The sequence below is a fragment of the Magnolia sinica genome, chromosome 5 (genome assembly GCF_029962835.1).
Source record: "Magnolia sinica isolate HGM2019 chromosome 5, MsV1, whole genome shotgun sequence".
In the NCBI taxonomy this organism is placed as follows: domain Eukaryota; kingdom Viridiplantae; phylum Streptophyta; class Magnoliopsida; order Magnoliales; family Magnoliaceae; genus Magnolia; species Magnolia sinica.
The window spans coordinates 44,632,194-44,644,845 of record NC_080577.1 but is presented as its reverse complement, the minus strand read 5'-3'; positions in this window follow the sequence as shown (position 1 = coordinate 44,644,845).

Sequence of the window (12,652 nt, the reverse complement as noted above, 5' to 3'; positions counted from 1 at the left end):
GGAATGGGGCTGAGCCTAACAAAATGAGCTACCAGTGTCGGCAACCTAACCTATACAAGTGGAAACCCCATGCAATAGGTTCAATGGATAAACAATAAGACACTAGGGAACTAGGAAACACTGCAGAGAACTTGCTACTTCCTATGATGTAGGCAATGCAAACAATAACGTAAGGGAGGATGGTTTGTTTAACTCTTAATAAATCCATAACCATATGTGGTAGTGTATCCAGTTGTTGTGTATGTTAGTGCACTAATGTGATGCATCTTTTTTATCAATCACGTGAGTTCATGTATCATGTAGTTGGTTGAGCCTTTGGAAGATGAAAACCGAAGACACAGGAGGACAAGATATAAATTATATCATGTAGTCAGTTCATCTTTTTTTTTTTTTTACGGAACAAGTGAGCACAATTATCAAGCAGAACGCTCCCTCAAAATATAAAGACCTGGGTAGCCCTACGATTTCATGTATCATAGGGAAATTTCGGATCGAACAAGCCTTGCTAGACTTGGGGGCAAGCATTAACCTTATACTCTACTCATTGTATGAACAATTAGGGCTTGGTGAATTAAAACCCACCAAGACCACCCTATAACTCGCTGAATGATCTATTCATATAATGAGAGAGGTAGTTGAGGATGTGTTAGTCTAGGTTAATAAGTTCTACTACCCAGTAGACTTTATAGTCTTAGACACACAGCCAGCTATAAACGCCAGCACTCAGATTCCAGTCATCCTAGCATCGATCAGGTAACTCAGATATGTCTAGCAAGAACAAATCATATTATTTGATTTTCTTAATGGTATCGAGGTACCCTTCAATGACATCGAAGGTGACCTCAATGGCATCAAAGACGTTTCAATGGCATCGACAGAGCCATTATCTACCCATTTTCTGACTATTAGAACTCAAACTTCTTATAAAAGACATTCAATTCTTGGGCATTTAGATGGATTTTTAGTGTAATAGAAGCATATGTGAATCCATGATCATATCCCTCATCCCAAGCCTATAAACTAATGAGTTCTAAGTCATCTTCTTTGAGATTAACACTCTAATGAGGATTTCAACCTCCACCTTGAAGATATGCTTAAACTTCTCCACTCTCTAGAGATTAGACTCAACCTCTATAGGCATATTGTTGTCTAAATGCTATAGAAGACCCATTTAAGTGAATCCCCTAAGAAATACAACTTCCCATTAGTTGTAGGAGATTCAACCAACCTCTTATCACTTTTGTCACCTCAAAAGAGCACCACATGCAATTAACACCCCATACTTTTTAGTACTCAAGTGTCACCATGAATACCTAGCTCATTGAACTGATCACCCCACTTTAACCAGAATCCAACCATGAGGGGTAATCTTGTAATACCCAGTCCATTCCATACCAGTTTCTATCCATATATGCACGATGATCGACACCCTTAGCTAGACCTAGATTAGCCGTTCATAGTATACACCCAACTGACCGGGACCTCAAGACTTTGAAACCTATCTCATATCAACCGGCCCATCGCTACGATCGTGGAGGTACCACCCGTGCGTCGGTATGATACTCCATTAGTGAGATACGCCATGAAGAATAATAAGTGTATTATGTGCGCATGGCACCATGTATTTCATTCCACACATGTAAGACCCGTATCCTAGTCTGTACTGTCTCGTCGAATCCCGCGATCCTTCCTGTCGAATTTCGGTAACTTGTGACGTATAATTGACGTTGCGATCGACCCTAAGTTGTATGCTGTACATTTGAGTCGGCTTAAATCAAGACTTGTACCATTGCGACCGCACCGTCGCCACGGTTCCGACGCCGCGTCTCTCGCACCGATCCGATACCCTGGCAGGAAGATATGAGCCGACGTTTATTTCAAAGAAAACGCCGCGCGTTTGTAATCCCAAGAGAATCTCTACAATATGTCAAATCAATCCCATCAATCAATCCCATCCATCACCTCATGTCAAGTACAAGCAACCCATGCTTTCTCTCTCCAAAGTCAACCCTTTCTCACCCTCTCTCTTACACACCCATGCTAGTCAAGTACACATCACCTCACCCATCACTCACATCCATCACTCTCTCTCTTTACATCCCATCTCTCCATCTCTCTCTCTCTCTCTCTCTCTCTCTCTCATTTCTCAACTCTATCCCAAGCAACAAGTGAGCTCACGTCCAAGCTTCTCCATGTGAGAGAAATGTGATTTTGGTGGCCCACTTTCTCATCCCAAATCCTCCATCCTAGCCTTTCACTTCTCATCTTCCACCATCAAAGTGAAGCTTAAGGAGACCGGCATTTCAACGAACCGAGAAGATCGACCGGTGGGTGCTTATTAGACTAGATTTTTCATGTTTTACGATGGGCAAAGTGAGGCCTACCGAATCAATGGCATGGATCTCACTTTGGACCACTAGGTGTGGCCAATGGCCCACCTTGATGCTCATGATCATTTCATGATGGGGCCATTCTCCATGGACCCCATCATGATGTTTATCTTCCTTGCATGCATAGGGTCATCTAGACCGTCTATTTTGGTGGAGAAAGGATCTCCACCATTGATTTTCAATTTAATGGGCCCACATGCAATGGGACCCACTTGATGTACAATTGGATGCTTGAAACGGAGGGCCCATAGTGCCGGGGTCCCTCCATCACACGTGTCCCACTCTCTTTTTCTCTCTCTCCCTCTCTTGTTATGTATGTATTTTATGTATGATGGAATGGCCATATGGCCCACCCGAATGGACCCCACCATGAAGCATGGTTTGGACCAAATCCATTTGTGGGTGAGGCCCATCTTACATGTGTATGTGATCCATACCACCCCACCATGTGATGTCTCGCCTAAGCAGGGCCCACCCCAATGCAAGTGTTATGTCCAGACGTCCAGGGACGTCCCTGGACGTTAATTGAAAACACAAATATTAGCTTTTCTAAAGCTTATTGGGTGTGCCATTCATGTAGGCCCCACCTTGATGTAAGTGTTCAATCCACGCCGTTCATTCTATTCTCGGGTTCATTTTAGGCGTTGGACCGAAAAATGAAGCTGGTCCGAGTATCTGGTGGGCCATAGTATGAGAAATTGTGATGGTTGCCGTTGAAAAATCAACTACTATTTTTATCCATCAAAACATATTCAATATTGGGCTCATTTGCCTTGTATTAAGCCATGGGACCCAATGGCAGGGTCAGATTCCACTGATGCGGGCCCCATACACGAAAAACCATGACATTTGGTGTTTTCAAAAAAATATATATATAATGCATGGAGCAGACGCTGCTGCTGCTGCTGGCGGACGGGCGGACGCAACAGACCCACGGCTCCAGCCGTGGGCCCCACCATGATGTATGTTCAATATCCAAACCGTCCATTGGGTGAGCCCCTCCTTGCAGTACGCTCCCGCCGAAAATCCGGCCGATCTGATACTCAGGTGGCCCACATTATAGGAAACAGTGGAATTGAATGTATACCATTAAAACCCTTTTTGGGTCCACGGAAGTTTTTGGTTCAAGCTGAAATTTGTTTTTACTCTTCATCTAGGTCTGAGTGACCTTATGGACGGATTGGATGCCATATAAGCATTATGGTGGGCCCCACATGAGACCCACAGTGATGTATGTGTTCTAGGCCCACCGTCCACTGCTGTGGACGGTGGATTCCACCTAGATATATGTGTCTAGTGAAGGTCGTCCAGTGACTGGACGGCCAGTGAGCCCCACCATGATTTATGTGTTTATCCACACCGTCCACACCTGGACGGTGGGACCCACCATGATGCGTGTGTTGCATCTAAACCGTCAAGTTGCATCTAAACCGTCAATCCATTTTGCAAACTCATTTTTTAGCGTGAGCTAAAGAATGAATCAGATCCATGGTCCATGATGCATGTGTTGCATCCAAGTCATCCAACCACTTGAAAGCTTATTTTAAAGCCTGAGTTCAAAAAAAAAAAAATGAGACAGACCTAGGAATAGGTGGACCACATTATAGAAAGTAGTGGGTTTGAAGGCCCACCATTAAGACCCTTGGTCTACTAAGTTTGGGACCAAATATGATATTGGTCTTTCCTTTTAATTCAGATCTGTGAGGCCTTAAAATCAGATTGGATGAGAAATAAATATTATGGTGGGCCTTAGAAATTTAATGGTGGAAATCATTACCACCACTTGTATTTGAGTATAGCCCATTTGATATGCATATGGCCCATGCGATGTGGCCCATCTGTCATATTTAAGGCCCATTTGAGGAGGCCCACCTTGATATTTATAAGGCCCATTTGAGGAGACCCACCTTGATGTATTTGTGGCCTGTTGTTGAGGCCTATCCTGATATATGCGAGGCCCACTGTGATGTATTCAAAGGCTCATAGGACATGGCCCATTGCAATGTACATAAGGCCCATTGATGCGGCCCACTTGATTTATATAAGGCCCTTATGAGGCGGCCCATTTGATGTATTTGAGGACTATGGGTCGAGGCCCAATGAGATGTATATAGGTCCATTGCAATGTGTGATTCCCTATGGTTTGTGTTATGGTATTTTATGGGGGGCCATGCCTTGGGAGCAATGTTGGTTTGACGTCCACATTGTAGGTACAATGTTGGTTAAATGTCCGCATTGTAACTCTCCTTAAGGCCCACTGATAGGCCCATACTTGTTGATAGTTCATTACTTTATAACATGCTTAGTGCACTTCCATGATTCATGCCCATACGCATCATATGTATGCTTGATATGAAGAATGTTTGATCATAGCATAAGCCGTTGGGCTGAGACATTTACGGGACTCCTTATGAGACGGAATGCCCCACATAATCGCGTGATACGCGCAGGATTGCTGCATGATTGTACGGTGTGACTCATGCATCTCGCATATGTGTGACTTGATCACTGCATGCCCTAGCGACATCAGGGTCGTGGCCTCCACAGACACATCGTGGATGGTCGTATCGGATACTGAAAATATTGGCTCTAGCATTGTGAACACTTAGGATGTCCTTGGATGAAAATTTCAGAACCTTTTTAGTACTAGGAGATGCTCCAACGATTAAACCGAGTGGATACACGAGCGCCCGAGTGCCGAATACCAGTAGGCCGCGTCTCCTACTGTGTTGTGGTCGGTTGGAAGGGAGTGTGGCCTTATCCGCCCGAGTGAGGGGGTTATAAGCTAGGCTGAGTTTGACTAGCTCACAAATGAATCCGCTATCGACGAGCCGGGTAGATATTGGCAGACTACTGGTCGGTCTATTCCACTTGCTCGACTGTGCAGCTAGGGAGGAGGCAGTCTGTGTGGAGTGTATTAGACCCCGGTGATATCCAGAGAGGAACTGTACTGATATGTGTACTTGATGAGGACTGACATGCTTGCTTCGCATCTCGCATATGACATTTGGCTACATAGGCCTCGCATCGCATGGCCTTGGTATGGTCGATAGCATTCATGTCTTGCATCATATAGCTTTGGTAGAGCTGATAGCATTCATGGACTTATCGCATATTTCCGCATTACTCTGATACTGTACACTTGGCGCTGGCCTTGCACACACACTTACACCACCCTCTAAGCTTTTGTAAGCTTATGCACGACCGTTGCGTGCAGGTAGTGTTGGACAGCAGCAACGCTGAGGCAGGAGTGCACATCAGTTTATTTTGAAGCTTTTGATCACCCTGTATTTCCCTTTCCGCATTGTACTTAAGTTTTTGATTTAGTGGATATGTGGTGATGTTGTTTTGTGACTTGGTTATGCTTATAGTTATGCTCCATTACAAAAAAAAAAATTCTCATACTGAAAATCCTCCTTGTAGGATCCCAGGATCGGAATCTGGTATGTGAGTGCCGGAATCCGAGAATGGGGCACTACGGAGGCTGTCGGTACCGGATTCGGCGATCGGGAATTTTGTGAGCCCGTTTTCTGAGTTTGGGGCGTGACAACACATGTGCACAACACATGTCATGACACATGTACATGCCACACATGGGTGAGAGAATCTCTACCCATGTGTGTGATGTCACATACCCATACCTCTTCTCTCTCATGTGCATGAAAAGTCAACCTTTCTCCATGTCATACGCTATGCATGACATCACCACACCATGTCATCCCATGCTCCTTTAATCCACCATTAATTACAAAGCATTAATTAAGTACCATAATCCTAGCCTAAGCTAATATTAATCACATTAGCTTAACTTAACCAAAATTTTATCCATTTCTTTATAAATACCCCTCCATCCCTTAGCATTTCATCATTTTTCCATATAAGAGAGAGAGAGAGAGGAGTGATCTTGGTGGGCCATCAACTCCATCAATCCCATACCTTCCATCCATCTCAACCATCAATTCCATCCCTTCCATCCATCTCAACCATCCATCTAATTCATCAAGGTGAGTACACCCTCCCCACTTATTTTTATTTTTTTGTTTTCATTGTGTTATGGATGATGATGCTATTAATGGTGTGGATGATGAAGATAGTATGATTGATGGTGAAGATAATTACAATAATGATGTTGATGTTATTAATGGTGTGGATGTATGGGGGAATATATACAAAACTTAAATTGTCATAGGCTTCATGTGGGACCCATCAATAGTGGGCCCCACTAGAATTTTGTATGCCATCCAAACTGTCTAAGTGTAGCTCATTGAGCTGGCCCCACAAGCACACCCATGCACACACGTGCACATATGTAATTTAAAAAAAAAAAAAAACAAACAAAAAAAAGAGAAGGAATAGAGGACGCTGTTGCCAGCGTCCAGAGGACCGCTGGAGTAACAGCGTCCCAGCTTGCTTAAGGGTAGGGGCTGTGGGCTCAAATACCTCCCGTCCTTGATGTATGTATTCAATCCACGCCGTCCATCCAATTTCCCAGCTCATTTTAGGCGTTGAGCCGAAAAATGAAACTAATCCAGATCTCTGGTAGGCCACACCATTAAAAATCATGTGAAGACATGTTAAAACATATAAAAGTACTTGTTGGGGCCCACTTGAAATTTTTATATATCTGAAACTGGGACTGACCCCTCCACCACATGGGATACACACAACAGATGGACTGGATCGTCCTGTTGTGGGCCCCAAATATGAAAAAAATAATAATAATAATAACACAAAAAAAAATATTTCAAAACAGCCGTGACGCTGTTGCTGTCAGCGTCTGACGCTGCAGTAAGCAGCGTCTGCTACTGACGTTGGAAGAAAGTGGCCCCCACCACAGGCCCCACCTTGATGTATGTCGAACATCAGCACTGTGCATTTGATAGGTCCCCTTTAAAAATGGGCCACCCCCAAATTTAAGCCGTACATGGAACTCAGGTGGCCCACACCATAAAAAAAAATATATAAATATATGAAGCTGAATAAGTCAGCAATTTTCATGGGTCTGATCATAAGGTATATGTTATATCCAAACCATCCACCCATTTGGTGAGCTTGTCTTAAGGCTTGAGAAAAAAATAAAAAAATAAAAAAATAAAAAAAATAGAAAGATCTAACTATCAAGTGGGCCACACTACAAAAGCAACCGGGATTGAATGTCTACCCTTGGAACCCTTTTGGGTCATAGAAGCTTGGACCAATATGAAATTTTCTTTTCCCCTTGATTCAGGACTCATGACCTTATGATTAGATTGGATGGAAAATCAATGTTAAGGTGGGCCCTGTGAATTGTTTAACGGTGAAATCATTATCTCCACTACTGTTTGTGGTGAGGTCCAAATAATCTTTGGATATGATTCATTTTGATTGGATAATGCTCTAAAATGATATCTAAAAATAAATGAATTATGTATATATAATAAATATATCACTTTGGGGCCCATGTAACTTTGATCTCCTTGAACCTTTCATACAAGTCGGAACTCGAGTATATAGAATTACTTCTGGGGTCCACCTGAAATTTTGATGCATATGAAACTTGGACTGAAGCCTCAACCAAGTGGGACCCACATAATAGATGGACTAGATTTATGAACCACATCTCTGTGGGCCCAACAAATGATTATGAATATTTAATGGAGGGTAAACCTCTCAACTTGTGTGTGGTATGGCCCACTTTGATGTAGGAGTTATGTCACTTAATCCACCATGGTTATGACATGATATATATTTAAGATCCTCACCGTTTATATATTTTCTCAACCCTTTTATCGATATGTTACCAAGACTCAGGCACATCCAATGATTAGATAGCCTTACATTATGAAATAATGTAAATTGAACTCTCATCACTAAAAAGTTATTATGGGCCATCCTGATGATGTATTAGATATCCAACCCATTTAGTCCATGTACCGGGTCCCCTTTAGGGCATTGTCCGAAAGATCAGTCAATCCAACCTGAATTGGACCATACAATACAAGGCTGCGAGAATAAGGACCTAACTATTGAATCCAACCTAAGGCCACCATGGTGTACCTATTCAATCCATACAGACCATCCACATCCTCATATCATTTTAAGATTTGGACTAAAATCAAGGTAGACCTAAGTCTTAAGTGGGTCACACATGACTTAATCTCATGGGAAAGCCCCATGAGCTCCACCACATAGATCTCATTATAATTCCATTGATGTGTGGGCCCAAGAATGTTAAGGGCCACTTTGAGTGAACGCCATGTGGGCCCATCAATGGTAGCCTTGTCTGGGCCAACCATTGGGCCTCTTCAACAAAAGTTTATAATCTCCATGTGTTGAACATATGACAAACTTGTATTATAATTCTTGAAGTAATGACGATTAATCCCTTAAATGGGCTGATTGTGGATAGCCCTTGATCACTTGGCACTTTGGTTAGAGTGCGGCCTTAAGTAATAAGATCATGTGACTTGTGTTTAAACCCTTAATCATGTTTAATTATAACAAATATATAGACTCTAGTGGTGTGAGGGTGTGATATACCTATTTGGTCCATTAATCATGTAGGTATTTGATGTATATATAACCACCTCATCATAGGCAATGGTGGGGTATATGTAGTATATGTAGTCATCTAATTGTATGAATGTGAAATACGTACAAGGCCACCTAACCGTATGAAATCAAGTGGTATTGATGGCTATTCAATAACGTAGGTTTGTGCTTATCGATATAGATACCGCCACTTGAATCACATATAACCAAGTTGTACACTAAACCGAATGTAATGTAGGGTTATGTTACTCAAGCTAATGCTATCAAGGTCCTGGATTCTATACCCTGTGATCTCTAAACCATAATTGTTACGATGAAATGTGACTCTTGGCCCTTAACCATGCAACACCAAATATGAGTCATTAACTATGTGACGTGTGATATAAGACTTATCATAATTGGTGTAGCCCTGTATTTGTGGCCTATGGATAAGGCCCATTGAGATATATTTTCGGCCCATATGATGTGGTCCATAGTGATGTGTATCAGGCCCAGGTATGTGGCCTACCTGTGAAATAGATTTAAGGCCACTTGCAATGTATTCGAGGCCTAATGTGATGTATTTGAGACCCATGGTTGTGGCTCATTGAGATGTACTTTAGGCCCATGGGTTGTGGCTCATTGTGATATATTTGAGGTGCATGTGTAGGGCCCACTTATTGTGTAGTTGAAGCCCATGGTTCATGAAGCCTGATGTGGTGTATTCATGGCCCATGTGACGAGGCCCATTGCAATGTGTAAGGCCCATATGATATGGCCCAATGTGATGTATATGCGGCCCATGAGTGAGGCCCAATGCGATGAATGTGCGGCCCTTGTGTGAGACCCAAAGCAATTTATCTAATAACCGATCTGATGTGTGATTTCACCATGATGTATGTATTGATGTTTATGTGGGCCATTCCTTGGGGGCAATGTTGGTTAAATATCCATATTGTCGAAGCCGATTGTTGAGGCCGGTTATTGATGCTGATTATGAGTATGTGATAGCATAGCATCATTATACATGCCCATACACATCATCTGCATGTTTGTTATGAGATGTGGTTAACAATTGCATACGTCGTTGGGCAGATTGTTATGAGACTCCCTGATAGGCGGAGGTTATCTCACATGAGTGCACAGTATGCGCAGGATTGATGCATGACTGTATTGTATGACTCATATATCTTGTATTGTGTGCCCTAGTGACATCAAGGTCGTAGCCTCCACAGGCATATCGTGGATGGCTAGATGGGACACCGAAAATGTTTGGTTCTAGCATACGAGCGTCATAAATGTCCCTGGGTGAAAATCCCTAAACCTCTGAGGCCAGGAGACGCCCCAACATCGAGACCGAGTGGATACATGAGCGCCTGAGTGCCGAATACCAGGAGGCCGCATCTCCCACTATGTCATGGTCAGTTAGGAGGGGGTGTGGCCTTACTCGCCCGAGGGTAGGAGGCATTACTAGGCTGAGTTTGACCAGCTCGTGAATGGGTCCACTATTGACGTGCCAGATAGGTATTGACAGACTATTGGCCAGGCGGATAATGAGGTTTCTTACGCTCACTTGGACTATGCTGCTAGGAGAGAGACAGTGCTATTTGGAGTGTACTAAACCCCAGTGATGATCCCAGAGATGAACTGTACTGATATGTGGACTTATTGAGCAGGAGTTGCATACTCATTCATTCATTCATTCACGATTCACTCGGGCTGGTGGTGCGCAACTATTTGTTACGTGTACCTTCACAATGGCCAGGATTTCGGTTGGGGTGCGCGACTAACTTGAGATCAGGAGTTTACCACATTAAGTCTGACTATCCAAATTAGGTATGGGACTAGTTTGGATAGAAGTCCTTTATGATAGACCCCATAGTCTGCGATACTACGTACTATCATCCCGACTTCACTCCAGCATAGTCATTTCATTCGCACCACATATTGCATTGCATTAGCAACATTTAGCATTTCAGATTACTATGTTTCAGTTTTTAGATACGATTGACGGTATTCGTGAACTCATCCGGAGCTATATATTGCATTGCATCCTAGACATCTGATATTTGGCTCTTTATAACTCTTCATTTGCATAGCTGATTTATATTGCGTACTCTGATATTGTATGACTCATGGACTTGTTAGTATTTTCGATATTGTATAATTATGGCATGATAATATGATGATGATGATGTGATTACGGATGCATATAATATGGTTATGGATGTGGTATGATTTCCTTGTAGCATATTTATTTTGCTTGCATGTAGGACACACTACACACACGTGTGTACTCACTAGGCTTTTTGCCTAAGCCTCCTATTTTCCATTTTTTTCAGGGCTGGAAAGCTTGGAAGACTTTGCTTTCTCGATGCATTGCATCTATTTTTTGATTTGGCAATGTTGACGTTGTGTACCTTTGGAAAGCATTGTACTTGTAACAATCAGGATTTCTATTGGAGAGTGTTGCTTGGTAATTTGATCATGGATCTTTATGCTCAGGTATTACTATGTATATAAATAAAAAAAATTAGTCAAAAATCTTCCTTGTGGTGCGCCAAACTCAGGACTTGGTGTATGGAAGTCGAGTGCCAAATTCGGGGCATCACGGAAGCTGTTCATCCTCGGATTTGGGGCGTGACAAATCTTCACCTGTAGATCAAGCTATCCATCCATCAATTGTCAAGATGGACTATCACATCATCAAAGAAATATATTTTTAGGGTTTCAATTACCTTGGTAGATAATGTCACGCACCAAACTCAAAAACTGGGTTGACAGAATTCTCGATCACCGAATTCGGTGCCGATAGCCTCCGTAATACCCCATTCTTGGCTCCTGACACCCATGTGAGACCTGTATCTTAGACCGTATCATTTTGTGATCTTCTGCGGTCGTCCCGGTTGAATTCTGGTAACCCTTGACCTGTAAACGGTATTTGCGTGCGACCCTGAGTTTCATCCTATCGATCTGAGTTGGCTCGGTTCGAGACTTGTATCATTGTGACCACGCCATCACTGTGGTTTCGACGTTGCGTCTCGCGTACTGAGGTGATACCCGGGCCAGGAAATGTGGGCTCGCGTTCACTTCGAAGAAAGCACCGCACATTTGTTAAACCCAAGAGAAATCACATCAATCATGTCAAGTACAACACCCATCCCCAAGTACAACCACCCTCCCCAAAGTCAACTTTCTCTTTCAACCAAGTACACCCATCACTCACTCACCCATCAAACCCCATCACTCACCCATCCCTCTCTCTCTTACAACCTCTCTCTCTCTCTCATCTCTCTCTCCCTCATTCGCCAAGCAACCTACGTCCAAGCTTCCATGAGAGAAGCCAGTGTGGCCCACCTTCCTACCTCCCATCTCCACCATCTAAAGATCATTTCAACTGTTGAAATTGTTCCCTTGGAGCTCTAGAGGCTATGGGCGGAAGAAGGAAGAGGAGATCAAAGGTAGGTGTTTTCTAGAGTTGATTAATGTGATTTTGATGGATTGAGGGCCCACATATGATGGGACCCATCTTAATGTATTCATTGTATAGAGGGGCCCATAGTGGAGGGGTCCCTCCACCATCCGATTTCTTTCTCTCTCTCTCTCTCTCTCTCTCTCTCTCTCTCTCTCTCTCGGGATGACCATGTGGCCCACCTGATTTATGTGTCTCATCCAGCCGTCCAGTTGGGACGGTGAAGCACCCTGATGTATCTGTATCTAAACCGTCCATTGTTGGACGGTACTGTGCGGGG